We start from the raw sequence: 25,447 nt of genomic DNA on the forward strand, positions 1-25,447 counted from the left end.
ACACACACACGCACACACACACACAGAAAGAGAGAGAGAGAGAGAGCAGAGAGAGAGAGAGAGAGAGAGAGAGAGAGAGTTTTTCATTTTGTTAACAGAAGAATGTGTGTGTGTGTGTGTGTGTGTGTGTGTGAGAGAGAGAGAGAGAGAGAGAGAGAGATTAGAGTCGTGAATGTGTGTTGTTGGTGCTGAGAGTCACCGTCATCAATATGATCCTACTTCTATGCTTATCGTGTCGCATATCAGGTAATGAGTTTTGATATTTCAGCTTAATAGGTCTGGAAATGATGAATATTAATTGGCTGTTTATTCATAAGAGGAGCTGGCGAGGGAAGGAATGGGAAATCCCCTGTTACGTATGTTGATGAGATGCAAGGTAATTTACTATATCCATATACATTGTATACGCGTAGGACACATTCATGTATTGTGTGGCCTTGTAAGTGAATGATAAACATTGGCTCTTGCACTGAAACACGCTGAGGTAAACGACGAAAAGGAAAGAGAAAATAAAAAAGGAAAACTTCCCCAGAACAAGAAAATGCAACATGGGATTATCTCGTCAGTCCTAATTGCTTTGATACCTGGGGTCTATGAACCTAATTTAGGAACTCTCAAATGGCCACGTTCTCTTCACGATCGAAGCCAATTAGTGATTTGCTTGTTTTTCTTACATGCTCCTTCTCCTTCTATTAGAAAATGTGAGAGGAGGAGGAGGAGGAGGAGGAGGAGGAGGAGGAGAGAGAGAGAGAGAGAGAGAGAGAGAAATGCTGTGATGCCTTGAAAAAATACGTTTGATGTGAAAGTATTATAAAAAAAAACAAAAATGGAAAAAATAAAAGTAATCATGAAGGCAAAGGAGGACCTTAATCGCCTTTTATAGCTAATCCTTGATGTGCAGCAATAATTGGTCAGAAATCACTGCCAGATAAACGATGATTGGGAATAATCCAAGATAAAAGAAATACAGTAACCACAATCCCAGGTGTAATGATTAAAGTAGTGGTAGAAGTTTCTCACGATCCCAAAGGCATGAATAAAATGAACAAGTATCTTGTTAATTCAACATTTTATATGATGAAAAGTAAACAAAAATTTTATTTATTAGATTTTCATCATATCTCTCCGATCTTTATAAATACAGTAAAAATGTTTTTGATCTCTTAATTAGTTAATTTTTTTTTTTATCGCACTGTATTTCTCTTACGCGTTTCGGTAAACTACAAAGTGAAAAGACAACGAACTCGTAATAAACGTCGATTTCCTTGAAGGTTCGCCGAGATAGAATGAAAGCGATGACTTCGAAAAGCTGACAAGACAATAAACAAATCTAGTCTTCCATTAAAGTTTATGGTATCAAGAAAGAAGACTGACTTCGTCTCATGAAGCTTTTATTCTGATTGCTTTTCCTCGCGAATGTCTCTGGACTTTGTACAGCAATTCTAATGTTTTCTGCTGCGCTCAAGGGGAGCAGCCATTTCCTTCCTTACCCTTGCACTTTCTAGGCTGGCTACTGTCAAGACAAGTCTTTTGGTCTGAATTTCTCACTATCTTTTAGTAGATCTTCCATCAGTCTCTCTTATCTCTGAAGTCACACTTTCTCTCTCTCTCTCTTTCTTTCTCGTTCCCCATTCAATTTTCCGCATGTATATATTTCGTACAACTTATATTATTTAGAGCAATATTCTTCCATTTACAATCACTTCCCATTTGTAGATTCCAAGATCTGTCCTGTTTCTATTGCCCGATATGTAAATTCTCTCTCTCTCTCTCTCTCTCTCTCCTCTCTTTTTAGCGTTCACAGGATATTTATTTCTTATTCACAAAGCATCCCCTTATACAAGACTCTCGGCCACGTGCAATTAAACCCATTAATACTGGAGTTACCCTTTGTTTGCAACCACTCATTAGCTTGCCCGCCACGTTCCAAAAGGGAGGAGTGAGAAAGAGAGAAGATGAGAGAGAGAGAGGGAGGATGAGAGAAGAGAGAGTGAGAGGAGATTCCTCAATTCCTGGTCTTTCTCCTTTATTTTGCGTAATATATATATATATATATATATATACATATGATATATATATATATATATATTATACTATATAATATAATACTATATACTATATATATATATATATATATATATGTGTGTGTGTGTGTGTGTGTGTGTGTGTGTGTATAGAACTGTGCTTATTATTTCAAAGTATACAATAAACAATGAATTCATTACTATAGGAAATACATTAAACACAAAAGGAAATCACGACAGTCCTTTGCTAATACAAAAACGAACTCGGGATGTTTTGGGAGTTGTGATAAAGTTTTTCTGTCTTAAATTACTTATAAAAGATTAAGCTGTATGAAAATACAAAGCAAATTTTCCACAGAAATTTACATGAGCCTTGTCACCAGATATTTGTTTTTTTTTCCATTCTCTGTTCCGGTTTTTCTATCTCATTTTTTCGCTGGTAGAAGTTCTATACCCCTGGCCAATGACACATATCGTCATGACGTCACATAACATCATTATTGCATCTCGGATACTTTCCCTTATCTTAATCTTCTAAGTTGATGTTTCTTAACTCCCTTGTCAGGGAGAGGGAGTCTGTTATGGCGAAGATGCTACTCAGTGACTCAAGACTTGCGACTCTACGACGACATTAGTTTAACACTTTGATGGCCCATCTGGTTATAAAGTCTTATGGACAACATTTTCATTGAATTTATGGAAATTTCAAACTCCATTGGGGCTAATGGCACGAGTCTTTAGGAACTTACTAGGTGACATTTTCGTTCAAATAATAGGCGGTTCGTCTCTTTGATCCGGGTACTCATAATGATGCGTTAATGATGCCTTCTTGTATTATCCGAGATTTACAAGGTTTAAAAAGTTGCCTGTCTGTCAAGAGTGAAAATATTGAAAAAAAAAAGAATAAGAAAAAGGAGGAGATAGGAGATTTGAAGAACAAGACATAGTATAAGATGAAATAGCAAAGAAAAATGATAGTAAAAGAAAAAAGGAAAACTAGTAAAAGAAATCATGCGTCTCATCACGGGTCAGGGGACGGAACTGAAGGCAAGTCTCTTCTTTTAGCATTTCATCATTTGATCCCATAGAAGTCTCGCTCTCCATATAACTCAGCAACCTACAAATGCTGGTTTATTTTACAAACACATGTATGCATCACATACGCAATCATACAATTACACACACACACACACACACACACACACACACACACATATATATATATATATATATATATATATATATATATTATATATATATATATATTTATATATATATATATATATATATATATATATATATATATATATATATATATATATATATATATATATATATATACATTTATCACATCACCGGTGGTTCATATAGTACGTGCATTAGGCTACAAATGTCCTTTAATATCCAATTCGCTCTACCTCGAATTAATATATTTTCACATATGTTAACCGAAGGGAAATTTTTTAGTAGATAAGAATTCGTCCTCTCGTGGATTCGAACCAGCGCACAGAGGGGAAATCAGGACTTCATGAGCCGGTAAAAAGACGTCACCGAAGTCCTGATTTCTCCTCTGTGTGCTGGTTCGAATCCTCGAAGGGACGAATTTATTATCATCTAAATAATTCCCCTTCGGTTAACATGCATGAACATATATTAATTCCAAGGTGGAGCGAATTGGATATTAAAGGACATTTGTAGTTTAAGGTAAGTCTATAATTATATTTTATATATATATATAATATATATATATATATATATATATATAATACCTATATATATATATTATATAATATATATATATATATATATATATATATATATCTATATATATATTATTATTTCCCCCTCATAAATATACATATATATTATACAATTAATATTAAAAATTTAGTATTACGTATATATATATTTTATATATATAATATTATAAATATATATTATATATATATATATAATTATAAATATATACATTATATAATATATATATAATATATATTATAATATTATATATATATATATATATATATATATATATATATACTCCAGACACCTGGAGCGAGCCTTGCAATTCTCAGCAAGTGTTTTGGTATGAGGCTAACTCCAAGCTATTCTCCCAATTGAGAGTGACCTATCACAGCTAACTAACTACCGAATATATAATTCACCCCATAATTGGATGCACAGTGGATTTAACGGAACGTGCATAATGAGTTCCAGCATCGTCAGAAATCGAACCTTGTTCCTCCCGCTGGTTAGGAGAGAGTCTCAACCAACTTTCTTTTTCAGTAACTGAACGCTACTGAAGATCAGAGTTGTCCAACAAATCTCATAAAACTAAGGCTAGAGCATGTTACTTTCAACGATTTTACCTCAGTGGTCATCTAAAACGCATACAGTAGGGCAGGGGTTTCTTAAAGATTTTCAGTCTCGATACCCAAAAGTTCAACTCCAAGTTAACCTGGTGCCCTCTCTCCAATATCAGCCTGCTATCCAGCAACTTTTAGCTTTTAATTTTCAGTACAATAAGAGCAAGCAGGACGGGTATGAACAAACAGCTGACTTGTGATTATTCGGTCAAACTGGAATTTCAATATTCACGTTTCACAAAGCTGTTTCATTCGGCGAGAATTGTTTTGCACTAACATTTAAGAGTAGGCACCGATTGTGAACTAATCCGAATGACATAAAAACATATTGAAGTGTCATACGCATTTTGTTTGATATCTGAAAGCAGGCGAATGATATTCAAATCAAACTGGATGAAATTGATGGAAATTCTTTTATTTTTATTTAGTCTCCTTAGTTAACGAGTAAACCAAGTATTCAAAGTCTAACGTTACGCCTCGAGCTGTTAATTTTGAAGCAATTACCTGAAGGACCTTTGAGCTAAAGATGAGCAGTAGAATGGTTATACAATGGTTGTTCAGAAAGGTGAGACCCGAGGCCCATATGAAATTCACATATATCTACATTGCCTGGGCTGAAGAAATTATATAGGTTGGTCTCTCTCTCCTCTCCATTCACCTGTCTATATATATATATATATAAGTATATATTATATATAATATATATATATATAATAATATATATATATTAAGAATATTCCCTTCGATGTCTCTACCTAGTCTCCTTTACTTCTGAAAGTGACATTTTTATTCATATAACCATCATATTTCATCACCGAGAACATCATCCCATATATCACACGCCTTTCTTTTATTGGGTTTATCTAAAGTATCTGGCGAATATCTCATGAACATCTTATGCGTGTTTTTACTCCTTTGACGAGCGGATCGTCAACCTCCTGGTCTCCATCTGCCAGCCAGCAACAGGGAAGATTGAGCCACTTGTCAATCAAGAGGCAGGTATGCCCTCGACCAGTGGTTCTCAACCTGGGGAGGCATAAGCCCTAGAGAAAAAAATAAAATTCTCTCATTATATTCGTTATTCTCTTAATAAGAGTGAGGAACTAATAACTCTAGTTTCCTATGATCTACTACTCTAGTTACTCGTTGGACACATCAAGTATTGTAATTGTTGACCTTCATCCCTGTCCCTAGAAACCCCTTCTCTTTCTCTCTCTTTTTTTATTTTCCTTTAAATCTGGAAGGGAATTTTACTCACAGATGCAAGGGGGTGGGGGGGTGGAGGGAAGGACTAACTCTTTGAGGGGGCGTGGTAATAAAAAGGCTGAGAACCACGCCTCTAGATAGACAGACAAACAGACACGCAGGCGGCAATGTCACACTCATTTTCTATTGACATAAACTTGCTTTTATCTATTTACCAATTTCCAAAGAAGATCGGGCTCTGCGAATAAAAAACGTAAGTGGGGAAGGATGACAAGAGAAAAGAAATGAACGATGATGCGTCTCGGGTCACATGAAATCATGGACAGGAAGCCCTAGGGACATTTCGTCACGCTAAGTGGAGCCTTATGGATGATCATAATTATTGCGCATACCTTTATAACCTCTCTCTCGCAACACTCAATGTCAACGCCTTTCTTTCCGATTCGCTTTTATAACACACTGAATTTGTCCTTCTCCCTCTCTGTCCTACTCAAATTTGCCTGTTCCCACCTCTCCGGGCCCACCTATCACGAAATGAGGGCCTTAAGGGTGGATGAGGGGAGGGGGCACTAGCCGGGGAGTTGGACCCATCCCCACAAAATCCCGAAATACACAAAACAAAGGCCATCTATTTCCAGTTAGAGAAAGAAGTTTATTGATGCTCAGATTGTTTCGTCTGAAAAAGTTTTTTTATTAGACAGTTATTTGGTTCCTATCGACTCGACCGTCTCAGTTGGAATTGATATTGGATTTTTAGGTTGGTATGTCTGTATGTTCGCAAGTATATGACGTGTATGTTTGATTTTGAACGTACACACATAAGAAAAAGAACAGGCGTACGGCATAACCACAGTATAAAATTTGAAAAGTTTATAAGGCAAAGGTTGCCACGAGGGAAATTTCAAAGTTTTGTCTGTGCATGACACAGAATAACATAGCGACCCCAAAAGGCATTCAAAGGACCACCAAACACAATTTGCCGGTGTGAATGGTTTATCCTTTTTCCCGCGTTCCCTCTTGTTTGCCTTTCATCCTCCATTTTCCGCTTTCCTTTTCTTTTCGGAATTAATCTACTACTATGCTCAACGTGACTTCCTTTGATGTCATCTATGTTGCATGCACTAACCATTTGTTGCTTATACTCCATATACAAAACAAGGCATAATAACGGATCGGCTTCCGGGAGAAAAGACGCGGATAACTTGATTTTTTGGGACATATAATGCAAAGCCTTTACATTTTATAGCGATTCTTTACATCTGCTGTCCCGAATTCTGCTTATTTTGATACTATATCATTTTCTACCACAGGTCAATGGAGACCTCCTGCGTGTGATGGATTTTCACATATTCAGTACAGAGTTAGTTATTGGCTTTCTTGAAAAGGTTTTATCAAGATGGAAATTAAAACATGTTTTTATTTTATCCAGAAATGATTATAAATTATACACTGTGAATGAAGTATTATTATTTGTGATGTGTTAATAACTTCATTTCCGAGCAGCATTCTCTCTACGTTATTCCTTGTCTGTTCTCTTGGTCTTATGAATGACCAAACATCTTTTGGATTCATACAAAAAATTAATTATCATGAAACAACCTGTTCTTACCTTGGATTTGCCAGGAGACAATCCTTGCCTTTCTCTTAATTGGACCGTTAAGTCTTCTGTTTTATGTCCCTCAGAGCAATTATTGTTTCTGTTTAGCTTGTCAGAAAATCATATTTAATTTCTCTTGCATAATTATTGCCTTTGTCTTTGGCTGTCTTGGATATTTGGGTAATTTGTCTTTGGTTGCCAGGGGATCGTTACTTCTTGGAAACAATGGATTAGCCATTCGTTCTTTAGTCTCACCATCATCGATTTAAATGTTCGCAAGCTTCTGCGAACAAAGGAGGTAAAAGTAGTAAAGGACCTGGACCACGATATTTTCAACTTGCTTTGATAATTCACTTCTTGTTTGAGCATCAGAACACAGTACGATATATTATTATCAATCTGCTTTAAACTATGTCCAGTGTTTTAATGAGTCCTGACAAGTCGAAAGCTCTGTTAATGACAGAAAAGGAAACGATGCTTAATCGAATTATATTTAACTGACTGGGGGATATGGGGTGCACATGGACCAGGGTTTTCTGGATGATGACTGCTCATTTCCTTTACATGAGCGTTGTCGACATAATCGCTGAATTTTCACGGATAGGGGTACTTTTTATTTGCTTATCGGAGTCACTGTTTTGTTTCTCATCGTATATTTCCATAATTTAGAATGCTGATCAAAGGTAGGAACTTGTTAAGTGGACTCCTTATCGGCATTTGATGTTTTTGATCTTATCAATGAATGTAACAGAACTACAGAATGTGGCTCTATTGTTGCTTCACAGCCTGCTGCGTTGATTGTGGAAGTTATATATATATAATATAATATATATATATATATATATATATAATATATATATATATATATATATATATATATAGTTGGGATGGGGCTAGGTAACTAATGTTGTATGCATGTGTTCACCGTGAATGAATTGCTTAAAAACATTTGCAGACACATCGATACACTTAAGAAAGGGGTAAATATAACAGTGATTAACCAGTCTTGGATAATGGCAGTCCGTACATGAAGGTAATGTTTGAAAGTCGACTTAAGCTAGATGAGATTTCCTGATTACATTGATTTCCCTTAACCCTTCTTTAAACGAAAAGACTTAATGAAGTAACTCCGTATTTACGAAGACAGAAAAATCCAAAATTAAAAAAGAGGAAAGATAATAATTTAGTACGAAGAGAGAGAGAGAGAGAGAGAGAGAGAGAGAGAGAGAGAGAGAGAGAGAGAGAGAGAGAGAGAGAGGGGTTGCATCCAAGTTGCTTCTTCCCCAGCTCTGACAGTTAACTATATTACTTTATTATTGTGACAAACTATATTAAGGTGAAAACGACACTCTCTGGTTTCATAAGTGTCCCACAAGAGATGAGAGGGAAATCAGCTATATCTTCGTCTTCCGGAAACAAGTTTCCAACTTTTGATATTAATGCAAGATGCTCATCCCAAACGCATTCCGTTTCTCATGCCCCTACTCTATTCATTTGAAAATACTTCCGTTCTTTTTTAACAATTTCTTTTCCTGCAGACCATATCATCTTATCTATTAGAACCCGGGGCTTTTATTGAAAAAGTTTCAGAGCCTAATTAGATTCCTAAAAACTTCAATCGGTTGAATAGTTGCATTCTTGAATTTTAGCAAATTATGCTCAAACTCGAGATTTCTTCAGAGGTTTTCTCCCGAGTAATTTGAATGTCAGAGATTTTTTGCTAAGTAAAAATGTTTTATGCAAATAAAGATGAGTGAATATCTAACAATTACATGATAATGCCTTAAGTTAGTTGCTGGGGGTTTTGACAAGAGCGAGATCAGTTTATTTACAAACAGATTTTTCATCTGAATTATTTTAATAAAGTCCAAAATCCCAACAACGAAAGAATTAAGCCTAAGAGGAATTTAAACAATTAGATCTCTCTTCCGTGTATAACTAATAAAGGTACGCAAGAGAAAAGTACGAGTAAGGATCTTATAGCGGTCACTGACCTTAGATACTGGGAGAAGGAGTGGCTTTCAGGTCGACCATTCAATTTTTTCTCTTCCCATTTTAACTAACCCATGTCACGGATGTGGAATGGCTTCAGAAATGAACACGTGGAGGGATGCCGAAGGCTACAAGACAATAGACATGAAATATAGTAAAGTACCCTGTGGGTGCGCCATGGATGGACCTTAAATTATTCGCAAAATAAAGTCATATAAATCTTCCAAACCTGCAACCAATCTAGGAGTGTTTGCCGAGGGATAGGAGTGTCAACATCCAAGATGAGCAATGAGCAAAATTGCTAATCTCAAACAGCTGGGACCTCATGGGAAATACAAGGCAGCGTTGGCCAGCTATTAAAAGTCTTCCTCGTCTTCTACCTGAATGTGAAATAGCAAAGCTCGATTAAAAGTTCTGAAGTCAGAATAACTTTTTTTTTTTTTACACTCTGACTTTTAGTTAAATATATATCTTTTTAGATATTCAATAATCAATTTCGGAATGCAAGGATGAACATGAACGTTGGTGTGAAATTTTCTTTATAAATTGAAAGGAAATAAGAATTGACTTGGTAAATATATGGGAACATTCTTCACTGCAAACAATCATGACTCTGAATTACCCTTTTACGACAATGAATAGATTTGGTTTATTACCCTTCCACTAACCTTTATGTAAAGTTACACACACACACACACATATATATATATATATATATCTCACTATATATATATATATATATATATATATATATATATTTAATATAGATAACTATATAGTATATAATATATAATAATAATATAATATCTATATATATATAATATATATGTATATAAGATATTATATATAATATATATAATATATAAATATATATTATATATATATATATATATATATATATATATATATATATATATATTATATAAAAGCATTGGTAAAAGAATCTCGCACGATATGTTACAACAAAACAAACTATAGGCCTAGAATTTCTCACGGCATACAAATAAATGGTTGATCTAAACCCACTACATTGTCCTCCACTCTTATATTTTTTTCTTAATCCCATCAACGAATTACGCTACACTAGTTCATTTACCAGAAGACGTCAAGCAAACCTAAATAGCAACACCAATCATTAGGCGAGAAATGACATCCATTATCTAATTCCTAGAATTTTGAAACTTTTTAACATAAATGTTGTTTTCAGTAATATAATGTCAAGAGTTTAGTAATCAAAAATTCTCCTAAAGATCTTCCAGGCTACACGTATAAAATTCCTTGCAAAAAGTGTGATAAAGTCTATTACGGAAAGACCGGTAAATCTCTTTCACAACGTCTCAAACAGCACCAATATTCTGTGAGAACTGGGCAAAAGATCGAATGCATTATTTCGTACATATGAGAGATTTAGATCATCCTATTAACTGGAGTCAAGCAAGAACCTTAATCCCATGTAATGACACAGTTAAAAGGAATATCGTTGAATCTTGTTTCATCAAGTCAAATAATAGAAATGTTCTAAATTTAAGTCTTGGTTTATTTAAACTTGATGCTTTCATAATGAAAAAAGTTGTAGATAAATATAAGCAACAAAATTAATATATTCAGTTTTTACATGTTTTGGACTGTAAAGATACTTTGTAATTTCGGTTAGGGTCAAATCTGTTTAGGTTTGTGACCGTGTGATATCCGATAATCCTGGATTATCTCTTTAAATTTTTACCCTTTTGACAATTAACCATCTGGTATTCTTGATCTTGTTGTGTACCTGAGACCTTTCTCTCCAATTGTATTTCATTCGCTCCTTGACAATGTCTTAGTAAAGATGAAAGCGCTTGGATTTCTGACTATCATTTTCCTGTGGTATTTGCTTATACATAAATGTATATATATATATATATATATATATAATATATATTATATATATATATATATATATATATATATATATATATATATATATATATATATATACACACATATATATAGTATGTATGTATGTATATAGGGTGTATGTGACACAAGTTAATGTATATTCACAAATGAAACGTTTGATGCGCTTGTTTCCCTTAAGATGGATTGTGACAAAAGTACTCCTCCCATTTTCTCAGCACTTCCTCAGGAGTGAGGCTTCTAGCACTAAGTCATTGTATCTTGATACTAACATGCACTGATATCTAACTACATCTGGGTGGACTGATGGACGGTAGTAATCTCTGGCCCATCAAAAGTGAGCCATGCAATGTATCACTGGGGCCAATTCGGCCTGAATTATTTGCTTTTTTTTAACAAGGGGGTACCGGAAGCAGGTCTCTTGTGGCATTTTCCATTATATACATTTAAATACAAATATATATATACATAATATATATTATATATATCACTGGATATATATATATATATATATATACATATATATATATATATATATATATATCTTACACCCCCATTTTATTAAACTACATAAATCATAAACCCTTACCTGTCATCAATGGTGCCCTCTGAATGCAACTATGTCGTTAGGCTATTAAGATCTCGTAAGAATAAAAATATACTATTTATTACCCAAAGCAGTTGAATATATGATAGAACAAAATGATTAACAAGTCATAATGACAGAAAACCCAAATCTGCCCGTAAAGAAACCAGTAAGTTAACATTCTACCCTCCTGACTAAGAATTCCCTCCCAGACCCAATATGTCAATAAATTCATTTAACATAGTCAGGTTAGAGAAACCTGTCTCTAAATTAGCCATGGAATAGGACCCATCTTTACGATGGGGCTTTCTCTCCCGACACTCGGCGTGTACCACCTCACCTCTTAGTTTTCACCGAAAAGAACGTGACTTTCGCAAGTGCCTTGGACTATTAGGCCTGTAACATCCGTACAAACGAATGTACATGCCTCACGACGGGGTGAGTGATCTCTCGGTTAAACTGCTTGCGTATACAAATTCCTTTCACTCAAGTAAGCTGCCCCTACAGCTCTGCTTGTCTCCAAGCAAGGCATGATATGTGATTTCACTTAACATTACATACTTGTAAGATGGCTCGGCCACCTATTTCCTCTGTGCACTCCTGTCGCACACCACATCAGCAACTAATGCACAATGTATCAATTTACCACATGACTTAGGGCCACCTCCGTTGCAGGAGCATTTGTGCTTCGTCGAATACACAAAAGTTTAAGAACTCCTAGCACACATATGGTGATCAGTATAGCACCTAACATGATCATTAATATTGGTATAGTGTAACGCTCATCGAAGAAGAAGAATTGATCCTCGTCACTATCCTCCAGCGGCGGGACTGTAACGGTCTCCACTGTAGGTGGAATTCGAACTGCCTCATGGTTTCCATGTAAGTGTTTATGAAACACTTTTGTGGACGAGTTGTAGACACGCCGACTAAGTACCATGAAGAAATCCGAGAGAACCCTGCAGGAACCATCAAACAGCTGGGATCCCTGTAGGACGAGCGAATTGTTGTAGACGCAGGTCGAGTGCGTAAACCAACTCGAAACATCTCAGCACGCGCCATTATTCAGCGTCTGCGACCCTCGTGAGTGTATCCAACACCTCTCGTCGCGAAACTGTAGATTCGACGTTTTCTACTGAAGGAAACGTGGTCACCACCCCGTTGTCAAGGAAATATCCCGTGACTTCTATGCAAGTGCTACTTGCACCCGCCTCATCGAAGACTGTAGACTCCTGATTTATCCTAGAACGTATCCTGAGATGATATATCGAAGACATCTCATCCTTTGCAAAGGCAGTCCATAGAAACGTCATTTGTGTGTAGACTTGACTCGACCTCTGGTACTGTAGAATGAAGTCATCTCCATCGCCATCATCACATAGAGTTGGGAATTCTCTAAAGTCATTGTGTGTCCGTATTTAAAAGGTCTACATGGTCATAAAATAACTAAAGTCTTGCTTTACCCCACAAATCCGTCATTAATTAATATACTCAATCTACTAGTCAAATATTAAAAAATTCCTTGCTAAACCAAATATAATCTTTACCCACTGAATCCTCACAAATAATCCCATATATGAGAGACACGCGTTCAAAAGAGAACCCATAATGTCTTAAAGCAAAAACCCCTTTATGGTTTATATAACTAACCTCCATAAAATGTAATGCCGAACACCCCTTCTATCTAACTCACATACCCTGACAAATTATATCTCCTGTCTAAAATAAAAATGCCATTTAGAGCTTAACCCCCATTACAGCATCTCTCGTAAGAAAAGAAAAAAGGAAAAAAAACAAGATAATAACAACAATAATAAGTGAACTTTCCCCCATTACACAGCACGCACAAGAGAAAAAGAAACACATATAATTCAATATCTTTCCCAAAATGGAATGTGTACTGTTACGGAATTTGCTACCCATCGACCAGAAACGACCAGAAAAGAGTCCCCATACATGATACACTCCCATGGAATGCCATAATCAGCATCTACAAGAATAGTGCAAATCCCCAAGTAATCAACTCCAAAGGGAAAAATCCGCAACCGGATTCATTACAGCAACATTAGCAAAAAATCCACCTGTGAACACTTCAGGGGCTTTGAACTGCAGCATAGTCAGACTCCCAACGGCAGAAACTCATGATTCTCAAAAAAATGTTCTATACTGAAATTACATCAGCACATTTCACAGTTATCTCGAAGACATAATTCTCCCAAATGATACTGTCCAATTATATAGAAAATTATCACTTATTCAGGACAAAAAACTATGATAAACTCACAATTCCATAATTATATAGCACCAAAAAAAAAGAAAGTCACCCCCAAGGATTAATACCATCTCCTTATATATATAAATCATCATCTTAATAATAACACCACTCCAGTGATAAAAATATTTCCTCCATTTAATTAATGACCCCACGCCAAAAAGAATCATCCCCCCTCCAAAAAAATTGTCGTTAAATCATAACACCCCACGTCATTACCCGAATTATATAAAACCCCAATGTCATCTATTCGGCTCGTGAAACCCCAAAAATTCAGCCCAAATATCTACACGCAGGAATAATCACATGTTTATCATCACGTTTCTCAGCTAAAGCAAAAATTTGCCGTATTTCAACACATCCCCAAGTGAAATATTAACCTCGAAATCTTACGCCAAAACGCCGCAGATTTGCGCAAAATAAGAAAAAAAACAGTAGAAGGAAATAAAAAAAACGTGAAAGTATTCCGCCACCAAATTGCAAAAACAAACAGCAAGAAAAAAAAGGAGAAAAAAATGCAATTGCGCGACAACATATTAATCACCATAACCAATTCTTTTCAATTTCAAGATATGTGTTAACCTCGACTGACCTGTTTTTTCATTTAAGACTACAAATCTGTTTCCGATTTTCTTTTCAATGACTTTAAAAGGACCTTCAAACTTCGGGCCTAGTTTGTAATTTAACTCATTTCTCACGTTAAGTTTTAAAAATACCTTGTCTCCAACAATGGTCTTGGGATCAGATGATTTACTATTACTCTTCTGTACCATATCTCTGGTTGTGGATTCAAGATTACGGCTGAGGCACACGTGTCTCTCTCTCGCTGTGGATACTAACGCCTCGACCATATTCCCCCCATAATGAGGCATGGTTAGCAAATCAAATGTGCCTCGTGCTGGACAACCAAACAAAGCTTCAAATGGGGACATTTTAATTGAATCACTAACCATAGTGTTAATACTGTGTCTAACAACATCAATATATCTGTCCCAATTCTTATCATTACCACCTACAGTTTTCCTGAGAGCCTTGAGCACTTTCCAGTTTGCTCGTTTGCACAACCCATTAGCCTCGGGTCTGTATGGAATAATTGTTACTTTCTGTATCCTCATGTCTTCAGCTAAACATTCCAAGGTTTTGTTTGCAAATTCCCTCCCGTTGTCCGTTAATAGAACTTCGGGTGAGCCATATCTGCAAATGATACCATTGAAAAACGCTATGGCTACTTCTTCAGCCGTTTTATGCTTAAGTGGGAAAATGTCTACTATCCTTGTAAGTTCATCTATTATCACTCCTCTTTCAGTAACCTCCATGCCTCCATTCTATCATATATATATATATATATATATATATATATATATATATATATATATATATATATCTATATATATATATATAGATAGATAGATAGATATAGATATATATAGATATTCAAGAAGGAGAATAAAAACCAGTGTCAAGAACACATGAATTGTAGACCTGTATCACAAATTACCATTTTAGAAAAGAGTATTTTTTCCTGTCTATATAATAATAAACAGAAAGATCCTGATGTTTAAAATAACATTTACATAATTGTTCGTGAAATAGATTAATAAACAAACAAACATAAATAAATTCATGAATAAGCAGATAATAATAGTCGTTCATGAATTAAATAAATGAAAGTAAAAGATAAATGCATGCATAAATAAACAGATGCAAGAGAAGACGATAAACAACCTTGAAGTGGGGAATAAAATATCGTAATGACTCAGGTGATGTTCGATTTCGTGTTTCCTGTACCCTCGAATTTGTAAAGGGTCTCATTTTCCCCTTTTTTGGTGGTAGAGAAATGATATCCTTAGATTCAATAATAATTTTATTTATCCGAGTAAGAGAGAGAGAGAGAGAGAGAGAGAGAGAGAGAGAGAGAGAGAGAGAAATTCCTATTTTCGTTTTAAGATACTAATTATAAGCGAACTGTGGCAGGGTTGAGTCTGGGATGAGCTTTATAAAACTCCACCTTAACCAATCCAGACGTGGAGAATGACCGAAAGATGTTCGATAAGAAAAAATGACAGAATCAAATTCCTCCCTCCAACACCAACATTATATTTTTGGGCGGAATATTGGACGGACGATCCCTCAAGATTAATCGGGAACTTATGTCAAAAGCCAGACGGGGGGAAGATGGATATTATACGGAAGAAATTCCCTCTCTCAGTAGGTGGATACGGAGCTATCTATAATCTGATTTACTATATTTCCTCAGAAAATAAATCGGCAATTTAAAACTTTGAGTGTATTCTAATTAGATCCGGACAATATTGAGACCTCGGCAGAAAAGAACGTGTTCAAGTAACTAAAATTCACATCAAAATTCGATGGCAAATCCGACGAACTTTTTTTCATGAGGAAAAATTCGTCTAAAAGAGCCTCTGTCCAATTTAACTGGAAAGCTGTAATAACTGAGAGACCTTTCATCCGAATAAAAGAGTAAAGGGTACCCCTCGCACAACGACTAAGATAAAAAGAAAGAAAGAAAGGAGGAAAGGGGAGGAGAGTGTTGTACAAAATGGACAAGAGTAAGACTGGTAAAAGAAGGAACTCCTAAACCAATAAAGAAGGGAAGAATTCCACCACCTCACGGAAGAGGAACAAACAAATGAAACGGCGAGTGAGAGAACGCAGTGGAGATTCCGGGGTTGGAATTAACGCAATGAAATCCATGAATATTCCATTTCGGAATTCTTAATTTCATTACATTATTCCACCATAGCCTCAGGGAATCGCATAGCTTAATCAAATAAACTTTCTTTTTGTATTTCTGCTCATGGTACCGATTTCATTTATTGGGATACTGAAAGTTCTTCATTTTTAAAGAGTCTCTGATTCAATTTCTTTCTCGTTTGGTTGAAGGCGTTTATTCTTAAAATTCGGCTATTTCATGAACATACATACATCTATGTGCGTATGTACGCCAACGTATATCACAGGAAGCCAATATTCTTCGGGTAAGAACTGGGAGACAAGCCAGCAAAGCGAACCTTACTCAAGAACTTCCCCATACAAAAAAAGGCTAGGTAATTCTTTCCCCATTGACCCTTTCATATGGGTTACCCTTGGGCGCCACTTAACCTTAAAGCTAAGGAAATTCTTTTTCGAAGGAAATTCTTTTTAGAAGGAAATGCTCTTTAGATTGACTTTTCTCTTTCCCCTTTTTCTCGAAATAACAGTCACCTTAAAGGATGAAGCATAATTCGTGGTCGTTAACTGAAAAATTTCGATAACTGGAAACTACATTGAGCAATCTCTGTTCAGGGGCGAAGCCCTTTGTTAGTGCATGGTTTGAAAATAAATTGAAAATTGGGGTGAACTTACTCCTTCTTACAACTCTAAAAGATACTTGTCCATTAGCTGCTCTAATTAAAAATTTATTTCTCAGCAGGAACATTTCCCAACTATAATCATAACCAAAGCATTAACCTTGACACCTGACCTCGATTAACGTTTGAGGATGACCAATCTCAGACCTGATCAATAGACAACTAACTGCAACCTTGAGTCATTTGAGACAAGTCATCGGCCTTGACCAACAATCGGTCATAATCAATACACAACTATTATTACCATAGCAGGGAACGAGAGCACATACTGCCACAAGGCCAATGTCAGAAACATTTGCTGTGACAAATGAAGTATTGCGGCAACTAATGTAAACTCGGAATTAACCTGACTATTATCTAGTAATTATGATAATATTTGAGTTGAAGGCAACGGAACAATGAAGCTCCGGTACAGATCGATGCTGGGGACTGAGGAGATGAGATTAGAGTATACTGGGATACACGCACTAACAAACACATGCAACACACACACACACGTATATATATATATATATATATATATATATATATATATATATATATATATATATAGCTTATATCTGAAGAAAGCCCAGTATACTTCTCTAATCAACTCATCGAGCCTACTCTGATAGGTCCAATAATAAGGGATGGAACAGAGAAAAACACTAGAAAGGTCACACACACACACGCACACCACACACACACGCCACACACACGTATATATATATATATATATATATATATATATATATATATATATATATATACTGCTGAATCATAGCTGAACCCTCTTAGTAGGAACTTTGTAGTACTGCTAACAAAGAAGGCCCATTAGCAGTGTCAAACGCCTTTACAAAAACTGCGCCTTTTAACACTGGACTATTTTTGGTATAAATTCTATCTCCGTGTGTAATATATAATATATATATATATATATATATGTGTGTGTGTGTTTGTATTATATATATATATATATATATATATGTTATATATATATATATAGTATATATATATATATATATATATATATATATATATATAGATATATATATATATATACAGAGAGAGAGAGAGAGAGACTAAACAGTGCTACTTGGCTTGTTACCTATGCGTCACGTACTCCGGGTGCTAGTATTGAACTGTAATGATAGCTATAAGAAATAATAGTAGATAGGGTAACGTAAAAACAGAGAGAGAGAGAGAGAGAGAGAGAGAGAGGAGAGAGAGAGAGAGAGAGAATAATCAAAGTACACTGAAAATAACGAGAAAGAGAAAGAGGAAGAGAGAAAGAGAAAGAGGAAGAGAGAGAGTGAAAATTGAGCTTTGGTGTGTGAACCAGAATTTGATCAACAAAACCTTAGTCACAGGAAGTTGAACCATAACACCATCGCAATTAAAATCTTAAGACCGTCATAAAATCCTTGACCTGTGACCTTACACCAGACTTACTCAGCTTCTATCGATATTGGAGCTCCGCCTCCAGGAGGAGGTATTAACATGTTAAATTATTGACTCCGCCTGGAAGAGGAGGAATTAACATGTTAACTCCACCTAAAAGGGGACGGGGAAAGAGATGGGAAAGACCGCTCCACGAATCAATAATCCAGTTGACCGGAGAACCAAACCTACATCGCCTGAGGAGGTTGGGCTGAATTCGAACCGAGGGTGGCTGAATTTCAGAACGACAGAAGAGGACAGAGGACCGGCAGCCGTCGTATAGCAAATAAGCAAAAATATTGCCAGGGTCCAAAAAAATAGATTTATAAGCTCTGCAGTTGTAACTTGTATTCTTTGCAACAGTAAAGAAAGAAACTCTGCCGTTTGTCTCACATAAACTTCTTCTGAGAGACTAAGCCTAGTAAGATTACTAATCCAGAACTAACATTAAGAAGAAGCATAAAGTTAAACATAGAACCAGACTGCAGAACGAATCATCAAGAAGAAGCAGGTAAGCGAACACACACTCGAAAACTCTACCTTTAAAAGGGCACAACAGAACACCGTATGGTATATGTGAAGTAGACGGCAGCACGAAAATATCGTTTATTAATATAAATTTGTCCACCACACAATTTAGATATAGGTGTATATAGTACTTTGATCCCGGAGGGACTAGTACTACAGGGGGCGTCCCAAGGAGCTTCCGCCATGCTTAGGACTAGAACCTAGGAGTCGCTGAAACATACTATAGATAACAAGCCAAAGTAACAACCACTAACACACTTCTTTAACAAATCTTTTCAAAGAATAGACATCGTTCTATTTCCGAAATTAGATAATATATGCGTCCACAGAGATATTAATATATCCTTGTCAAAGTTTGAAATATGGCTAATCACTTTTTTTCGAGTTCCCCCTGGTATGAGGGAGATCTGCATGGGCAGTAATATTTTGGAACTTTGGTCAATCATGATAACTTCGTATTATTATTATTTTTTTCTTATTATACATTGGTTTAGTCAAGTGTCAGTGAAATGCTAAAACATTTAATTTGTTTACAAGCATGTGAAGTATGAGCATTTAGAAGTTTTACGTAATCTGTTATTTACAGCGAGATTTGAGGGATTGTCTGAGTTAAGGGGATTGCCTAAAGTCTGCTCTTGGGAGTGAGAAAGTGTGTAGCTATGTAAGTATGTATGTATGTATGTGCCAAATCTTTCCAGAGTTGTTGATAATTATCCGTACGGTGCGCTTCCCGTGGTTACTGAAGATGACATTAACTTCACTGTGAGTCTGTCAAATTTCTCTAGTTTTTTCAATCCAAACCTTCCCTTCTAACTCCGACCAGTTTTTTATTATATCCACAAGAGGGGGAAATAGCAAAGTTGAAATAACATTTACATGTAGCATATCATTATTTATTACAAATTCGCTTGAATAGACCCTTTCAACATTAACCCTGCGTCTACTTATCCATAGATAATTTCAATTAGCTATATATATTTAACATAATTAGCTTTACATATTTTACAGATATTATGAATACATAAATTGCCATGAGATTATGAATTAATATATAATTGTATATATATTTGCAACATTAACCTTCCATCTACTTAGTTCATCGAATAGCCTTATATATTTAACATATATTATGAATACACAAATTGCCAAGAGAGTACAAATTTTATATATATATATATATATATATATATATATATATATATATATATATTATATATATATATATATATATATATATATATATATATATCTTGACTTTTTTTTATATTCACAAATATCAAGCTACAGGTATCGTTTTCAATCCATTTATCTATACTACCGTGGGAATTCCCTTTGTGTGTATTTTATTTCCGATGTACAGTGAACCGGATATCAAACTATATTTGTTGGCTAACATCTGTGAACACAAATACGAAGAGCATGCAGTTATATAAAATCAAGGTAACATGGCAGAATTATATGTAGATTATAGAGTATGTATAACTCAACTATAAGTAATAAAGGCATTCAAAACTTTATCTTTATTAATATATTTTTCTAATAAATCGTTTAATTCATGAAAGCTATCTAAATATTTCAAGGAAGTCGAATACAAAATGCCAGTCCTCCGACCAAAGTTGAAGCAGACGCAACCACATACAAGCAGGTCTGGATAGCACATACTCGGCACATCCATGTAGGCCTACATATTTTGTATAAGCTGATATCTGTTACAAATTTTTAATTTCTACACACAATCATTACCAGTGCTTATCGTATCCGATATTCGATGCATGATGCAAAGTTCAACATTAGACTTACCTGTAACGATGAGCATTAGTTGGTGCTTCGCCGCTTCAGTTTACAAGGGTTCCTCCTGTGATCGTGGTAAATCTGTTTTACTTTTGACCACATCCGAGATGGCTCTATTAGATAGGAGTCCAAATTCTATGTTATACCTGCAAACATCGAAACACCATTAGCGAAATGGTAGATATTTGTAGCTTATGTTAACGTATTCTCATTACTATTCTGAACTGGTAAACAGCTGGTAGTAGAATGTGGTCATCCCTACTATAGGCCTAATACTCAAGGTGGCGTAAAACTATTTGAAGATAAGTATATATTAAGAAATTATTGGTTCCAATTTGATTCATCAAAGAAAAAGTATAATTTGGTTGTGATGCTGTCCTCCTCATAAGGTTCCATGACGACGAATCATTTTCAGGAGTTTTCCAGTTGTTTACTATAGGCCTATGTTTATGAATTGCTTTGAAAAGACATCCAGGTCGATCATGTATAGTAAGTGCTAAAACGTCAGAGTTTATTATCCATTCTTCAATAAGTCCTTTGATGTGCCAGCAAACAGCAGCGTGGAATACATAGAATTTGACGCTGCTCACGACACACCAACACAACATACTAGGTATTCGGTTACTTGGGCTTTTCAAAACCAGCTTAGGAGAGCAGCTGCATCACCTTATGCAATAGTATGGGTGAATAAGTACTGTACACTCACTTGTCTGAATGTAAGAGAAACACAAGGTATTACCTGTTTTCCGTAACAGAAGCATGGCTAGACAATCCAAGTTTTCCCTAACACAATGAAAACGAAACTGAAGGGTAGTCAGAACTCAGAAAACCTCACATCTACCCACGCCGGTTGCACTAACATTACTGAACCCGTTCAACTGTTACTCCATGCTCCATCCGTGACGTCATCAAAACAACACAACAGAACCTTCTAATATCATGCAGGCGGTTTGCTTTCCTTGTAGCGTCTTTGAAGATCACAATTTCAATACTCCAGGAATATGTAAAAGACATAAATTGTTTAAATTACTTATTGGTCTGACTTAAATAACACATTTCCACACTGCAATTTTACGTAGTCTTCAAAGCACTGCTATGTGACGAATGGAACCAGTTGCATCATGGATCACATTGTCAATCGCCTTTAGAGGAGCCTGAATAAAGACTAGTCTAAGCACCTGTGTTTCCAACTTGCTTTTTCTCATCAGCCATTTCTAGTAAAGTGTCTTTCAGCTACGTAAAATGGATAAAATACCATCCTGTACTGCAGTCTCAGTATATTTAACCAGTCATGTGCTGGCACGGGCTCTTGCTTTTCAGCATAAACTGCAGTCTCGTGAAATTCGCAGTTCGGACTCTTGTTCCTGGGCAGCCTGACAATGGCCACTAGGTAACAAGTGATTGTGGCAAACTATGTCATCTTCCATCACACTTCACTCGTCTCCTTTTCTTGCCTACATCCAGTGAAGTACATGGTTCTCTTTGTGACAAATGTTTCCATTTTACCCTGTCCTCTCCGTAACCTCAACAGAGTAATTATTGAAACAAGTTGAATTTAAAAGTGTAGATAATCTAATTATTAATCTCTTCAACAAACAATTTACTCTCCTAAAAAAAAAGAACAGATAAACATGGCAAGCCGTACCTCTGTCAGCTTTGACAGGATCATGCAAAATCTTCCAGCGTATTAAAGGGCGTCGCTTATCATAAGATTTTTTTTCTTTTTTAATGTAACAGGTTCAAGCGTTTCGTATTTTTCAGTGAACGTTTCCCTTTGAAATCAATCCGCATATGAGACTGATCACATGGGACCTCTTTCAACCGTTGCTGTAACATGAATAGGACTAAATTGATCCCTGTAAATGAATGCGATCTAATTTTGGAATCGTGATGAGAGAATCTTTCTGGTCATCTTCATCCGAATTAGAAGTCATTCACACGCGTCGATAAAACTGCTACGTCAAAAGTCTATCTTCCCAGTTTTCTTTGGGAAACGTTTTAGGCGATGCAATTCACCATCAGTTAAAAACGATCGACTAATTAAGCAAAAAAAAAAAGCCTCTGGAACACTATCTTGTCTGTTTCCAGATATGGAAGCTAGTCTTTTTCTTTCCATAACCTAAGATGAAACGACCTCACATCAAAAATATCAAAACAAAAATTAAGGTTTCAATTATCCTACGAATGTAATAAACGTAGTAAAGCAGCAAGCGAAACAGCTGGAAAGTATCCAAAAAAAAAAAAAAGAAAAAAAAAAAAGAAAAAAAAAGATACGAACAATAACTTGCAGAGGATAGAGAAAACGCAGAGCGAAACTAGAAGTGAGGACCCTCCAAAGTAATATCACAATTTTATTCCAACATTTGGTACTGAAATCGCCTCCACATTCTCTAAAAGGCAAAGGATCAAAACTGTCCTTTACCGTTCCAAAACGTCAGAGGAATTTTTTTGTCGTCTCTTTTACCCTCTCTCATGCAGAAAATTCAGACGCCATTATCACACATTAAGGAGGGAGAGAGAGAGAGAGAGAGAGAGAGAGAGAGAGAGAGAGAGAGAGAGAGAGATTGGGACACTGCTGTAATAACTGCAATGCACAATGGAATAACATTCTTGCAAAGCGTAATGAGAATTTCTTTTTTCTCAACCTTTTGCAATACTTTCTTTTATTCTCTTGTCTCTTCTTTTTCATTTTGATTAATGCTCGTTTCATATTTTTTTTTTAAATCTTGATTTGCATTTTATTTAAGAAAATGAATAAACAGACACGATACCGTTTTCCGGGTTTAGTAATATACATGAAATAAGAGGGAATCTCAAGTCTCACTTTCAGTCTGTCCACTTTATCTATCAATCTATCTAGCTATCGTTCAACCTACTTGTGGCATTTGCATATTTTCTTTTCTGTTTTGGCTCTCTCTCTCTCTCTCTCTCTCTCTCTCTCTCTCTCTCTCTCTCTCTCTTTTTCCTCGAGATAAATCTGAATAACCTGGACAATTTCGTCGAAGGTCCTCTTTCTATGACGTCATTGCTTTTGTCCTCACGCTATTTGAAGCTCAACTCTCACGAGGAAAACAGATTAATGATAAATAGAGAAAAGTCTAAGTTTTGAGACAAAAGACTATCACGGGGAACCTTTCCCGTTAGAAAGACCTATAATACTTATTTGGCTGAATGGGTCGTTAAAAGTATGTTGTACTTACGGTCTAAGCAACGGTTTTATGACTAACGTTTGAGGTTAAGTGACTGACCCTTCTCAGCTCTAATGACTGCTTACCCGTGACCTGGGACAGTCTGCAACACTGCAAACTGAACAACGTTGCTTTCCAGATGGTCACAGGGGCTTATATGGCACTGGAATTGGGCTTCTCGTGGAAGTCTCCCATTCGATAACTGAAATGAAAACAAATGAATGGGGTATATATGCAAATACTAAAGAAAGTGAGAATAAAATTAATTTCATTCATATTCACTCTAAGCAAAAATGGGTGATTTCATGGAAAAAACTAGAGTCCATTTAGAGCCCCACTCATTTTCCAATTTTGAAATGGAAAATGATTCCTGTGCTCTAAACTACTTAAGCTTCACAAATTGAAGCTGCATGATGCAGAGGCTTCAGTATATGGAGTGCAGGGGGTTGTCGAGGCTTGAATTTCTCAAAGAAACCACATCTCTGGTTTTGAAGTCAGAGGTACAATGTGACAGTGGCTGTTTTTTTTGTCTTCCCCTAAATGCACACTTAGAAAGTAGTATCAAAATAGCCTATAAATTAAAAAGAAAAAATTGCAACAAGATATTTAATGAGAAGCTTCACAAAGGCGCTCTTCTTCGTCTTGTGGAAAAATGGATCAAAGAAACTTAATTAATTTCGATGAGACTGACTATTCCGTTTATGCTTTGTTCAAGATTCTCTCTCTCTCTCTCTCTCTCTCTCTCTCTCTCTCTCTCTCTCTCTCTCTCTACATGTATCTTTTCGTACTTTAACATAATTATTTTGTGAAAAACCTTCAAGGTTTTATTTTAAGCTAATGCAATGATGTTTTTATGGAGCTTTAACTGAGAAGATGATGTACAGAGAGAGAGAGAGAGAGATATTTCTGTCCGCCCCCTCAACCCCCCCTCCCTCAAACCTTCCCTCCCCTCAACCCCCCCCCCAAAAAAAAAAAAAGTTCTTGAGAAAGTTCCTTTTCAAGTGAAACAATACAAAACAAGAAAGTTATGTTTATGTTCACAGCCTCTTTCCAAGGAGAACATAAAGAAGGCTTTACGTCAAAGTTAGACAACAAACCATTAAAAGTGTAAGAATGATTCGGTAAACACACAAAACAGAAAAGAAAAATGTACTGCGTAAGGGAGATAGACGACTGGAAACATAAGTACGCACCACAAGGTTATGAAGTTTTGT

The 25,447-nt window shown here is 35.8% G+C and overlaps 1 long non-coding RNA gene across 2 annotated transcripts in view; it reads right to left on the reverse strand.

Moving 5' to 3' along the window:
• LOC135226961 (uncharacterized) overlaps nt 1-24,441 on the reverse strand; it is a 214,010-nt gene extending 189,569 nt beyond the window's left edge. Inside the window, exons 1-2 of one of the 2 annotated variants that reach the window (XR_010317322.1) lie at nt 24,320-24,441; nt 21,055-21,191 (exon numbers count right to left, since the gene is read on the reverse strand). This is a non-coding gene — a long non-coding RNA (uncharacterized LOC135226961). Of the gene's footprint in view, nt 1-21,054; nt 21,192-21,784; nt 21,902-24,319 lie in introns of those variants that run through there. The other variant, XR_010317321.1, reaches the window with a different exon arrangement.
• Nucleotides 24,442-25,447: the final 1,006 nt, after the last annotated feature.

This window comes from Macrobrachium nipponense, chromosome 15, assembly GCF_015104395.2.
Source record: "Macrobrachium nipponense isolate FS-2020 chromosome 15, ASM1510439v2, whole genome shotgun sequence".
NCBI lineage: Eukaryota > Metazoa > Arthropoda > Malacostraca > Decapoda > Palaemonidae > Macrobrachium > Macrobrachium nipponense.